This window comes from Oryx dammah, unplaced genomic scaffold (assembly GCF_014754425.2).
Source record: "Oryx dammah isolate SB20612 unplaced genomic scaffold, SCBI_Odam_1.1 HiC_scaffold_2, whole genome shotgun sequence".
Classification (NCBI taxonomy): Eukaryota; Metazoa; Chordata; class Mammalia; order Artiodactyla; family Bovidae; genus Oryx; species Oryx dammah.
The window spans coordinates 167,749,532-167,763,514 of record NW_024070186.1 but is presented as its reverse complement, the minus strand read 5'-3'; the positions used below and the strand labels follow the sequence as shown (position 1 = coordinate 167,763,514).

The 13,983-nt window shown below is 43.6% G+C and overlaps 1 pseudogene; it reads right to left on the bottom strand.

Annotated features, from left to right (window-relative positions):
* Window positions 1-424: 424 nt before the first annotated feature.
* Window positions 425-7,903, bottom strand: LOC120882465 (annotated as a pseudogene).
* Window positions 7,904-13,983: the final 6,080 nt, after the last annotated feature.

Genomic DNA, 13,983 nt, shown 5'->3' with positions numbered 1-13,983 from the left:
TTCTAATTCAAATTTGGGCTTCTTCAGCATTTTTACTTTCCTAACAGATACATCAAGGAGTGGAAAAGTTGGCAAGAATTTTCTGTGTTTCTTCCAATGCTGTCTGGAATCAATGTATTTTTAAAATTATTTATTTATGTATGGTAGTTTTGGCTGTGCTGGTCTTCATTGTTACACTCGGGCTTTCTCTAGCTGTGGCGAGCGGGGGCTACTCTTCACTGCAGCATGTGGAGTTCCTCATTGTGGAGGCTTCTCGTTGCGGAGCACAGGCTCTAGGTGCACGGGCTTCAGGAGTTGCAGCACATGGGCTCAGTAGTTGCGGCTTATGGGACTCCAGAGTGCAGGCTCAGTAGTTGCCCTGCGGTATGTGGGATCTTCCCTGACCAGGGATTGAACTGGTGCCCCTGCATTAGCAGGCAGATTCTTAGCCATTGCACCAAAAAGGAAGCCCTGGAATCAATTTATTGACCACCTTTTTCAAGTCATTTATCTGCACCTCTCAGGCCATGATTTCCATCAACCTCTTGCAGGTCTCGTGGACCTTTTGGTGCTGGGCATAGGAGCCTTCCAAATCTGATTGTTGCATTTTTTAGTAAAACCCACACAGAACAGATGAAGCAAATAACCATCGATAATCTTGACATTAACATGAGCTTTAATCATGGTCTGCCATTTTTTTAACCATGGAGCATATTTTGTCAATGATGAGATCCAGGCCATGGAAATTAGGCATGCCTGTTTTTGCCCTGAACATCCTCAGTAATGAGTCTGAATTTTCTCAATGCAAATTCATCATCCTACAGATCAACAAGGGTCACTTCAAAAACACAACGCTTGAGGCCATCAGATACGATTTTGGTTCCTTGAGGTCTCATGACAAATGTTGTCCCAATATTTCTTACACTGAACACAGCTGGTGCTTTCACATCATACCAATCTTTCTTAAAAAATGGGTCGACCGCTTTCATCTTGGCTCCCTTTTTACCACCTTTCATAAGGCTCTTATTCTTGTGCTGCTCAGAGAGCCAAAAGACTGATTCTTTTCCGACAGTATTTGCTTAATGACAATTGCACTTGAATAGCAGGAACCTAAAACCTTTCTGGAGACTAACATTTGAGGAGGGCCCTTCAGTCAGTTACTGTGTTGGAAGTCACAAAGTCCTGCTCCAATCAGGGCCACTACGGTGGAGGCATCTCCCTCCATAAACCAGAGCAACCTCTCTCATATTAAAGGTGGAAAATCAGAAGCCACCATATAAATATATGGGCTTCCCTGGTGGCTCAGATGGTAAAGAATCCGCTGGCAATTTGGGAGACCTGGGTTCAATCCCTGGGTTGGAAAGATCCCCTGGAAGAGGAAATGGCAACCCACTCCAATGTTCTTGCCTGGAGAATCTCCATGGACAGAGGAGCCTGGCAGGCTACAGTCCAGGGGGTCACAAAGAGCCTGACATGACTGAGTGACTAAGCATGGCACAGTACTGCAGTCATTCAGATCCAGGTAGGAATCTGCTCGGTCTCTTACCAGCTGTGTAGCCGGGGACACATTGCCTCATCTCCCTGAGCGTCAGTTTCCTTGCTTGTAAAATGGAGATGATTAAAACTATTTTGCAAGATTGCTGTGTAGATGAAATGAGATGTTGTATGCTTGGTAAGTGTTAATGTTATTTCCATTATGGGTATTAATAATATTTACTGAGTCCTTATTAATTCTTACTAAGCCTTTGATATGTGCTGCCTTTTTAATCCTTACAACAACGTTAAGAAGTCACTAATATTTCTATCCCAATAGGACAGGAAAAACTGAGGTCTGGAGAGAATGGTCAAGGTCATGTACTAATACGTGGCCAAAGTGAGATTCAAATTGAGGCCACCAACAGCAGAGCACCCACAATGAATCACTATTCTATAGTGGCTGCTGTATGTAATCATTTAGGAGAGCCTTCAAGATTGAATATACTCATTACAAAATGGGCAAAGGATCTGAACAGATGTTTCTCCAAGGAAGATATACAAATAGCCAATAAGCACAAGAAAAGATGCCCAACATCATTAACCATCAAGGAACTGCAAATCAAAACCACAATAAGGGCTTCCCTGGTGGCTCAATGGTAAAGAATCCACCTGCCCATGCAGGAGACACGGGTTTGATCCCTGCTCCAGGAAGATCCCACCTGATGCGGAGCAACTAAGCCCGTGGGCCACAACGACTGAAGCCCAGGCGTCCGAGAGGCTGAGCTCTGCAACAAGAGAAGCCACCACAATGAGAAGCCTGCGCACCGCAACTAGAGAGAAGCTCCTGCTCGCTGCAATTAGGGGAAAAAGTCTGCATGCAGCAACAAAGACCCAACAAGGCCAAATGAATAAACACATAATAAATTTTTTTTTAATTTGACGTATAAGTGAGTTTTAAAACCTTCGTATTTTGCACAGAGCTCACACGTATCAAGTAATCCTTACTGAGACACACATCACAATTTTTATTCCAGGAAAGCAGAGTTCATGGACCAGGTCCCAGGACAGATGCCAGTTGAAAAACTAACAACTCACCAATGAACGACCTAACTCATTCTAGCCACATGCCAGACGCAGAGTCAGCTACCTGAGGGCTCGGAAGCTGAGTGACATCTATCTGGATGCACGGTGGTGGGCCCCCTTGAAGCACCCCAGTTAAATTGCTCACAGACTGTCTTTATCTCTGTTGGCAGTGGGGCTTTGCTATCTTGATGAGAGAAGGGCGTGGTTTCCTGCTTTCCAGGAATAACGCCCACTGCATCACCCTGGGTGATCCAGCAGCCAATTTCTTGCTCTTCGGACCATCCTGTCCTATTTCTAACTGACACAATTTCTCCAGGGCTCTGGGAAGTTGGAGGAGGGGGACATGCCTTCCCCCCTTGACACTTACCTCTTTTTAACCATCAATTTACCTGTCTGACCCTAAGCCAAATTAATGCTAAGGGTCATAGGGTACACATGAAATTTACCAAATCATCAGAGTCTCAGTCTTTTAGGGCTGCTATAGCAAAAATACCGCAGACTGGGTGCATTATAAACAGCAGAAATGCAGCACTCACAGTTCTAGAGGCTGTAAGTCCAAGATCAGGGGACCAACGTGAGCAGGTAAGTGGTGCAGAGTTGCTGCTGTGGCCTCACAAGGCCCAAGGGGAGAGAGGAGCTCTTTGGCAACTCTTCTTTTTTTTTTATTTAATTTTTAAAATATTTATTTATTTATGTTTGTCCTGGGTCTTTGTTGCTGCCCACGGGCTTTCTCTAGTTGTGGCAAGCAGAGGCTACTATCCATTGCAGGGCACGGGCTTCTCACTGTGGTGGCTTCTCTTGTTGGGGAGCACGGACTCTAGGTGTGAGGGCTCAGTAGTTGTGGCCCACGGGCTTAGTTGCTCCGCTGCACATGGAATCTTCCCGGACCAGGGATCGAACTTGTGTCCCCTGCATTGGCAGGCAGGTTATTATCCACTGTGGCACTCTTGTAGAAGAGCACTAATCTCATTCAGAAGGGCTCTGCCCTCGTGACTTACGCACCTCCCAAACACCCTACATCTGATGCTGTCACATTTAGGGTTAGGATTTCAACATGTGGATTTGGGGAAAACACAGACATGCAGACCACAGGAATCTACAAAAATAGAAAGTAAAGACATCTGCTGATCTAGTGAAGAGATTCCACCTTGCCTTTCCCAAAGTTCCCACTTCCTGTGAGGAGAAGGTAGGAATGCTGTGTCACACACTTCCAGGAGACAACACTCCCATCATCTTTCCTGGGAAGGTGGCCCCCAGAATCTGAGCAGGCACAGCCTATTGAGGTTGTAAGCTGCAGGTCTGAGCAGAGGAGATACCCAGTGAAACAAAGGATCCTTACATTCATCTTCATATTCTCAAAACATCACCATCACCTCTCAGGGCAGCATTGAGCACTGCCTGGGGCTTCACGGACTGGTAAATGGTTCGTTTCCCCAAGAGTATTGTAAGCATTGAAGTCAGGGAAGATAACTTATTTTTCTTGGAATCTTGGAATATTTATAACCACATAAACAGTTACAAATCAAAACTTCAGACACATGGAGTGGTAGGCTGCATAACAGCCCTCCAAAGAAAAAAATGATACCTTACATAACAAAAGGCACTTGGCAAAATGAGTCTGCAGATTGAGTTAAGCATCTTGTGATGGAGAGACCATCACAGACTCTCCAGATGGGCTCATTGCAGTCACAAGCGTCCTTATATGAGAGAGACAAGAGGGTAAGAGGCAGAGAAGGAGGGATCCCAACAGGAACAGAGGTTGGAATGATGGGGGATCATGGGCCAAGGAATGCAGGTGACCTTTAGAAAGAAAGGGCAACTCTAGAAAAGGTAAGGCAATGGATTCTTCTCTAGAATCTCCAGAAGGAAGGCAGCCCTGCTGACCCAATTCAGACTTTCCATCTCCAGACCTATACGAGAATAAATGTGGTTGTTTTAAGCCATTTAATATGTAGTAATTTGTTACAGCAGGATAGGAAATACACTTGGTACCATCTTTCTCCTCCTTTTCTCTCATCATCTTGGTGAACACTGAGTTCATTGATGTAATCCTTATTAAAATGAATACATGGAAGGTACTAATTAGTACCTTCCATTACTGGACTTCCCAGGTGGCTCAGTGGTAAAGAATCTACCTGCAATGCAGGAACACGGGTTTGATCCTTGGGTGGGAAAGGTCCCCTGGAGGAGGAAATGGCAACCCACTCCAGTATTCTTTCCAGGACAATCCCATGAACTGAGGAGCCTGGCGGGCTATAGTCCATGGGGTTGCAAACAGTCAGATACAACGAAGCACAATTGTCCCAACAGTGGCAAGCTATTATTACCTCTATTTTACAGGTAAAGAAACTCAGGCTCAGGGAGATTATATAATGGAAGGTGTTTTTTGTTTTGTTTTGTTTTGTTTTTTGGTTCCAAACAGTAGAAAGAAACTCTGGCTAGCAAAAATGGAGAATAACCCCAAGCCACATGAATCATAGCAGAAGTACCCTCTGGGCAACATGGCAGCTACAGAATATGTGTCTTCCCTGGTGACACTTTGACCTTCAGTACACCTTCTTTATTGGAGAAGGAAATGGCAACCCACTCCAGTACTCTTGCCTGGAGAATCCCATGGAGGGAGGAGCCTGGTAGGCTACAGTCCATGGGGTCACAAAGAGTAAACTTCTAGTCTTTTCATTCATGAAATATCTGTTGAGATCCTAACTATATGCCAGGCCCTGGGCTAAGCACTGGGGATATAATGCTGAACCAAAAACCAGGCCCGATTCCTACCCTCATGATGCTGTGATGCTTATAACCAAGTGAGAAAACACATTAATCAGATCATCACCCTGAAAGACGATACACTGCAACTTACTAAATGCTGTGAATGCAAAATTCTGGGAGTGCAAAGGACAGGGGCACAACAGGTGAACTGCTGTGTGAGGAATGAGTTGTTGTTGTTGTCAAGAGTAGGAATCGAATGGCCACTCATTTCTCAGTGGTGTCCTAGATGATAACAAAACTTTTAAAAATGTTTATTCCTGTTTCTCTGTATTTAGTACCATATCTGTATTTAGAGAAATACATTCTCTGTCTCTGTATTTAGAGAAAGATGCAGCAACACCACATGTAACTTCTTGCAGATGTTAACATTTTTCTCTGTTATTTCCTTATTGTGTTTATTGTGATAAAATGTATATAACATAAAATGTACCATTTTAACCATTTTTAAGTGAACCATGCTGTGGCATTAATTATATTCAGCATGTCCTACAACCATAATCACTTTCTTTTTCCAAAATTGTTCACCACATCTAACAGAAACTCTATGTTCATTTAATAATATCTTCTCATCCCTGCTTCCCTCCAGTCCTTGGTAACCTCTGTTCTACTTTCTGTCTCTATGAATTTGCCTCTTCTAAGTACCTCATATAAGTCAAGTCATACGAAACGTGTCTTTTCGTTGGCATTGTGTTTTCAAGGTGCATCCACACTGTGGCATGTATCAGAACTTTATTCCTTTCTATAGCTGAATAATATCCCATTGCGTGGAGGTACCACTCTAAGCCTGCAACCATTCACACACAGTGCCAAGCCTTCAAGTGACTTTCTTCTCTGGACACATCCCTGTTTGTTTCTCTTACAGCTTCCCCATCTGTAAAATGGGAACATTTCTTAAAGGCAAGGCACCACAGAGAAGCAAGTTCTTCAGCCAAAGTTAGTCCACAATATCTTGGGGCCACAGTGTAGGTGGAGCTGAAATGGATAAGATAAACAGAACTCCAGGTGTACAGTCATCCCTCGTTATCCAAGGGGGACTGCTTCCAGGACCAAAGGGCACTGCCCCTCAGATACCAAAATCCATGGATGCTCAAGTCCTTATGTAAAATGGTATAATATTTGCATGTAACCAACGTACATCCTCCCATATACTTTAAATCATCTCTTGATTACTTATAAAATCTAATACAACATGAATGCTGTGTAAATGGTTGCCAAAGCATGAGGCAAATTCAAGTTTTGTTTTTGTTTTTTGGAACTATCTGGATTTTTTTCCCCAAAAAATAGCTTTTTGTTTTGTCTTGCTTTTGGCCACACAGAGAGGTGTATGGGAGCTTAGCTCCCCAACCAGGGATTGAATCCACACCCCCTGCATTAGAAGTGTGGACCACCAGGGAAGTCCCACCCCAGATAGTTTTGTTAGGTGAAGCACACTGACTGAAACCACCCACCCTGGCCAGGCACCATAGTAACCATTTGTGTGAGTTGTTTTATGACAGGAGGTCCTGGTAAGGAACATGGAACTAATATGCTATCACCAACCAGAAGAGTTTGGGAAAAGTCAAAAGGAGATGCCACGTGTCCGACCACTTCTCAGAATCCTTCTCTCTGGTATCCATCTTGGCTGAACAAGGCGTGCACCACCAGGAAGGACCATGAGTCAGAATGATTGGCCAAACACAACCCGAAACTAATTTCATCACCATAAAACCTGAGACTGCAAGCCACGTGGCAGAGCAGTCCTCCTGAGTTCCCTTCCCCTACTGCTCTCCACCTGGGCACCCCTTCCCAGTAAAGTCTCTTGCCTTGTCAGCACGTGAGTCTCCTTGGACTAACACTTCTGAGTGTTAGACAAGAGCCCACTTGCGGTCCCTGGAAGAGGTCCCCCTTCCTGCAACAGTTTTGATCCATGATTAGTTGAACCCACAGATGCGGATAAACTGCAGACACAAAGGGCCAACTGTACTCCATCCAGCAGCTGAAATGCACCTAGGAAAAATGTTCAGAGACCCAGAGTCCTCCAGTCCAGGCTGAAGCAGGGCTGCCAATCCTCCTGCCTCCCCAGGGCAGGCAGGCAGGAGAAATGACAAAAGCAGGCTGAACATTAGAAAAACAACAGATGCCTGAGGATAAGTGGCCAGTGGGAAGGGGTGGGGACTATTGAGAACTGGGAAGAACCCAGTCCTTATCATCTCCCATTACTGCCATGTGGGAATATGGGCCCAACGCTGTCAGAACTTTCTGTTAGAAGATGCTGGAAATCTGGATATTTATGTGAATTTGCTTGATTTTATTTATTTATTTATTTTTTTTTTTTTTTGGCTGCACACCCCACAGCATGTAGGACCTTAATTCCCTAAACAGGGATCAAACTCACACCCTGCATAGGAAGTCCTATCTTAACCACTGGACTGCTAGGGAAATCCCAGAATTTGCCTGACTTTAAATGCTCGCAATTAATTTTGAATATTAAACACAATACAGCCAAACAAAACATGTCTGGTGGCTGCATATAAATTGAGGGTGCCCAGGTCCAAGAGATCATTACTGTGAAAAGACACAAGACCTGTACCTCTCCCTCATCAGGACCAAGAGCCATTGTTAGAGGGTGAAATTCTGTCTAAATTGCTGTGTGGTCTTGAGGGTCCTGAGGTCCATCACTGCTCCAGGATGAACTTCAGAATCTTTAATCTATGAATTGCCAGGGTAGACCAGATGTCCTCTAAGATCTCTTCCATTTCTGATATTCTAATATTGGACCTTCTTTAAGAGTCTTCCCCAAAGAGAACAGAAGGGACAGTCTGTTTCTTTTTGTTTGTTTTTAATTTTAATTGTGGTAAAATACATATAGCTGCTGCTGCTACTGCTAAGTCGCTTCAGTCCTGTCCGACTCTGTGTGACCCCACAGACGGCAGCCTACCAGGCTTCCCCGTCCCTGGGATTCTCATTCCCAGGTGACACGGTGGCAAACAATCTGCCCGCCAATGCAGGAGAAGTGGGTTCGATCCCTGGGTTGGGAAGAGCCCCTGGAGAAGGAAATGGCAACCCACTCTAGTATTCTTGTCCAGGATATCCCATGGGCAGAGAAGCCTGGAGGGCTACAGTCCATGGGGCTGCAAAAGATTCAGACATGACTGAGCAACTAAATGAATGATGAATAAACACATAACATACAATCTACCATTAGTGGCATGTCATGCGTTTATAACATTGTGCTGCCACTATCACCATATCTAGTTTTAGAACATTTCTTCACCTGAAAAAAGATCTGTCTTCCATGTGCCTGAGTTTCGAGGGAAAGGAGGCTCTGATCCCGAAATGTATTGCCTTCAGAAAAAAATCAAAATCCCTTGTTAGGTGGGGTGCTAGAGAGAGGAGGAAGAGAAGGAAAATGGAGCAAGTCACAGTGTATAAGGTGGTAGCTTGGGTCTCAGGGGCACAGCCAGGCAGCCAATGGATGCAAACAGCAAGGCCAGCTCCACTCTCCTGAGGTCTCAGAGGAGCCCTCACCACAGCTGAGCACAGACAGAGGGCCCTTGCTGCTTTGAGCCCAGCTGTTATTTTCCATTCAAGTATAAAGCATTTCATCAAGCAGAAAAGCCCTCCCTGAGTTTACAACTCCCTTTCCTCCCACAGACACACTACTAGGATTCAATAGAAAAGGAAGTGTGTTCATGAGTCCCAGGGGACACAGTTGGGGGGGACCCTCACCTGAACCTCTGGAGAGGCTGAAGGTTTGAGAGCCCTCCACATGGTAATGACAGGAGCCTCCAAGTCCTGCCCTCATCATCAGGAAAGAAGTGAGAGCAGCTGGCCCTCCAGCCTCCCTTTCTGTTCCCAGGGTGTTGGTGTAGCCAGTCTCAGGGTAAAGTGACACAAGGGGGACCCAGAACAAGGCTGTCCATGAGGCTCACTGTGCCCAGGTGAAAGGCTGAACTCTTCTGAAATGATGTTATTGGTGTCTGTATGCTCTTCCTTTAATGAAATGATGTTGAAAGTAGATGGGAGTTTTAAATTGTTGTTTGGTTTTCTTTTCTTTTTTCTAATATTTTTAATTTGGGCTTCCCTGATGGCTCAGATGGTAAAGAATCTGCCTGCAATGTGGAGACCCTGGTTCAGTCCATAGGTTGGGACAATCCCCTGGAGAAGGGAATGGCTACCCACTCTATTTACTTATTTGGCTGCGCTGGGTGTAAGCTGCAGCATGTGGGATCTAGTTCCCTGACCTGGGATCGAACCCTAGGCCTCTGCATTGGGGATTGCAGTCTTGGCCACTGGACCACTGTGGAAGTTCCTGGTTTTCTTTTGTTTTAATTTGGCATAAGGAAAAGTTGGCCTTGTCCTTCACCCAAATTGTTGGAAAATCACAGAATTTTGTGAAATTCTAAATTCTGGTGAGACCCTGACCTACTTGTGACTAAGAATAGCCTCCAAACAGGGAGGGTTACATAGACAAGACAAGAACACCATGCTGCTGCTTTTAATTGTGCTGATAAGGGAACATGTCAACCATTCAAAAAGTAAAGAGAACAATATAACAACCCTCATATACCATCACGTGGCTTCAAAAATTATCAACTACAGGCCAACATGTCTTTAGTGTGACCCCCACTCACTTCCTCCCAGATTATTTTGAAGCAATCCCCAGACATCATACCATTTTGACTGCAAATATTTCAGTACGTATATCTAACAGGTAAGGACTCTTTCTGAGAAAGTTTAACCACAATACAGTATTATACCAATAATTTTAAAAATTGAAGTATATTTGATTTACAATATTGTGTTACTTTCAGGTGTATGGCAAAATGATTCAGTTATACATATAAAATTTTCCCAATTCTTCTCTAATATAGATTATTGAAAGATATTGAATATAGTTTGTTGTGCTCTACAGTAAATCCTTGTTATGGATGTGAGAGTTGGACTATAAAGAAAGCTGAGCGCTGAAGAATTGATGCTTTTGAACTGTGGTGTTGAAGACTCTTGAGAGTCCCTTGGACTGCAAGGAGATCCAACCAGTCCATCCTAAAGGAGATCAGTCCTGGGTGTTCATTGGAAGGACTGATGTTGAAACTGAAACTCCAATACTTTGGCCACCTGATGCGAAGAGCTGACTCATTCCCTGATGACGGGAAAGATTGAGGGCAGGGAGAGAAGGGGGCAACAGAGGATGAGATGGTTGGATGGCATCACCGACTCGATGGACATGGGTTTGGGTCGACTCCGGGAGTTGGTGATGGACCAGGAGGCCTGGTGTGCTGTGGTTCACGGGGTCGCAAAAAGTAAGACACAATTAAGTGACTGAACTGAACTGAACTGATATACCAATAATTTCTTAATATCATCAAATATCTTGTTAGATATTCCACAACACACAGACACTCTCTTAATTTCTTCAAATCAGGATCCAAATAAGATCTGGGTGGGACCTCCCTGGTGGCCCAGTGGCTAAGATTCATTGCTTCCCATGCAGGGGACCTGGGTTCAATCCCTGTTCAGGAAACCAAGATCCCACATGTAGCAATTAAGACCCAGTGCAGCCAAATGAATAAATATTTAGGGGAAAAAAAAAAGATATAGGGACTTCTCTGGTGGTCCAGTAGCTAAGACTCCATACTCCAAATGAAGCAGGCTTAGGTTCAATCCCTGGCCAGGAAACTATATCCTACAAGCCACAACTGAGAGTTCACATGCTGCAGTGAAGATTAAAGATACCACAAGATTCAACTAACACCCAGTGCAGCCAAGTAAATAAATAAAATATTTTAAAAAATAAGATCTGCATAAGGCAATCAGTTGATATGCTTCTTAAGTGTCTTTCAACCTACAGATCCTCCCTCCATCCCTGTTTTTTCCCCTTCCAGTTTATTCATTGAAGAATTTAGGTCATCTGTCATTTGTCTTAGAGTGCCTATGTGCAATCATTTCACATCATCCATGGTCCTCTGTATTTCCTATTAACTGATTATAACTACAGATTTCTTTATATTTAGGTTCAGATTTTGTGCCAAAAAAAAAATTTCAGAAGTGGTGTTGGGTGTGTGTTCATCAGAGGCACACAATGATTGATTTTCTGTGCCATTAGTAGCCATGGATGCCAAGATTCAACAATTCATTAGAAGTGCTTCAATATTGTATTTGGTGAGGTCATTGGGTGACCAGCTTCTCTGTTTGCTTGTGAGTTCCCCGGTGCTGGTACCTTGAGTCCTGCATCCCAGGAAACCACTCCATCCCAGGGAAACCAGGTCAGTTGGTCACCCTAGTGAGGTTCCATGTTCTCAAGAAGTGATTCTTCCCATTACCTCTCCTTCCCTTTGCCATACGAGGCAGAGAACTCAGAGACCAAATGTGGTAACAGACCAGAGAATGCAGGGGTAGGGCCACCATATTAAGCAGTCAGCCTTGGGTGTGGTTGACACCTTAGTGGCTGCGCACTTAGCATGTTTTCAAGGTTCACCTGCACCATAGTAGATATCAGTACTTCACTCCTTTTTATCACCAAATAGTATTTCATCATAAGGATATACCACATTTTGTTTATTCTCTCATCAGTTGATGGACATCTGACTTGTTTTGACTTTCTGGCTATTATGAGTAATGCTGCTGTGAACATTCTTGTACAGGTCTTTATGGGGACATATGTTTTCTTTTCTCTCACTTACAAAATACTTTGGCAATTGATGGATCAGATGGTAAATTTAAGTTTACATTTTTAATAAACTGACAAAAACTGTTTTCTGAAGTGACTACCCCATTTTATATTCCTACCACATATGTTTGGTGGTGGTGGTGGTTTAGTCACTAAGTTGTATCTGACTCTTACAACCCCTAAACATATAAGGGTTCCTATTTCCCCAAATCCTCACCATTTGTTATTCTGTCTTTTTTATCATAGCCGCCCTGATAGAAATGAAGTGGTATCACATTGTGGGGTTTTTTGGGGGGGTAGTTTTCTGGGGATGTTTTTGGTCTCACCACATGGCATGCAGGATCTTAGTTCCCCAATCCGGGATCAAACCTATGCCCCCAGCAGTGGAAGCTTGGAGTCTTAACTGCTAGACTGCCAAGGAAGTACCTCACTGTGGTTTTAATTTGCATTTCTGTGATAATGATTATTGTTTGGCATCTTTTCATGAAAGATTTCCTCGCTCTTAAGAGCAAGGCATGAAGAAACAGGAATCTTGTTTCTTCTAAACAGCTGTGAGGTCCAGGACCTTCCCATTATTCTAGGACAAAGTGACTCAGAGGAACAGCTTCAGAACACTAATGAAACAGTACTCCAAGTCCACCCAACTTCCAGACTTCTTTCCATCACAGAAGCCAAGAAATCCTTCCCATTGTTTAAGCCAGCTTGATTTGGATTTTCTGTAACTTGCAGTTTATTGAATAGAGTAGAGAAGGTCACATTCCCATATCAATTCTGAGGCAAACACAGGGTATATGGAGGGACCGTTGCATGCCTGCTGAGGTGAAGACTAAGAATTCAATTCAAAGAACACAAAGGACTTGAAACAGGGAAGCAACTACCTCCAGAAGAGACATCAAGGAATAAGAACAAAGGAAGGTACAGAGGGACTTCCCTGGTAGTCCAGTGGCTAAGACTTCACACTCCCAGTGCAGGGGGCCTGGGTTCAATCCCTGGTCAGAGAACTACATTCCACGTGCTACAACTAAGAGTTTGAATGCTGCAACTAATAAGATCCTGCATGCCACAACAAAGATAGATCCCACATGCTATAAATAAATAATTTTTAAATGTGTTCATAAGTGAAAGAATTTTTTAAAGGAAGGTATAGAGAATAGTGGGGAGAAAAGAACACTCAACTGAACTACAACCAAAATATTATTTTAGCCCAAGCTAAGAAGAGTGTAAAGTTTCTTCATGAGAAAGTACAAGAAATTAACATCAGAATTAATCCCATCGCATAAACATTTAATCCGTTGTGTGCCTTTCTATTTAAGTTATAAAGTTGTAGAGTTTTCATTCCAGAGCATAGGTTCAATCATTCTCTATTTATCCTTTACTCATCTTAATAAAGTCCCAATAGCCCAAATGTTGGCTAGACATTGGATAATTAATACCCAAAGTTGGATAGATTCAAAAAAGTTGAGAAAATTATGTCTTTAACAGCAAAATAAGAATCCCCTCTAGAGAGAGAGAACAGTCTTATCGGTTGTTGTTGTTATTCAGTTGCTCCATTGTGTCTGACTCTTTGCAGCCCCATGGACTGCAGCATGCCAGGCTTCTCTGTCCTTCACCAACTCCTGGAGTTTGCTCAAACTCTGCCATCCAACCATCTCATCCTCTGTTGTCCCCTTCTCCTCCTGCCTTCAATCTTTCCCAGCATCAGGGTCTTTTCAAATGAGTCAGCTTTTTGCATCAGGTGGCCAAAGTATTGGAATTTTAGTTTCAACATCAGTCCTTCTAATGAACACCCACAACTGATCTCCTTTAGGATGGACTGGTTGGATCTCCTTGCAGTCCAATGGACTCTCAAGAGTCTTCTCCAACACCACAGTTCAAAAGTATCAATTCTTTGGCTCTCAGACTTTTTTATTGTCCAACACCCACATCCATACATGACTACTGGAAAAACCATAGCTTTGACTATACGGACCTTTGTAGGCAAAGTAATGTCTCTGTTTTTTAATGTGCTGTCTAAGTTTGCCATTGCT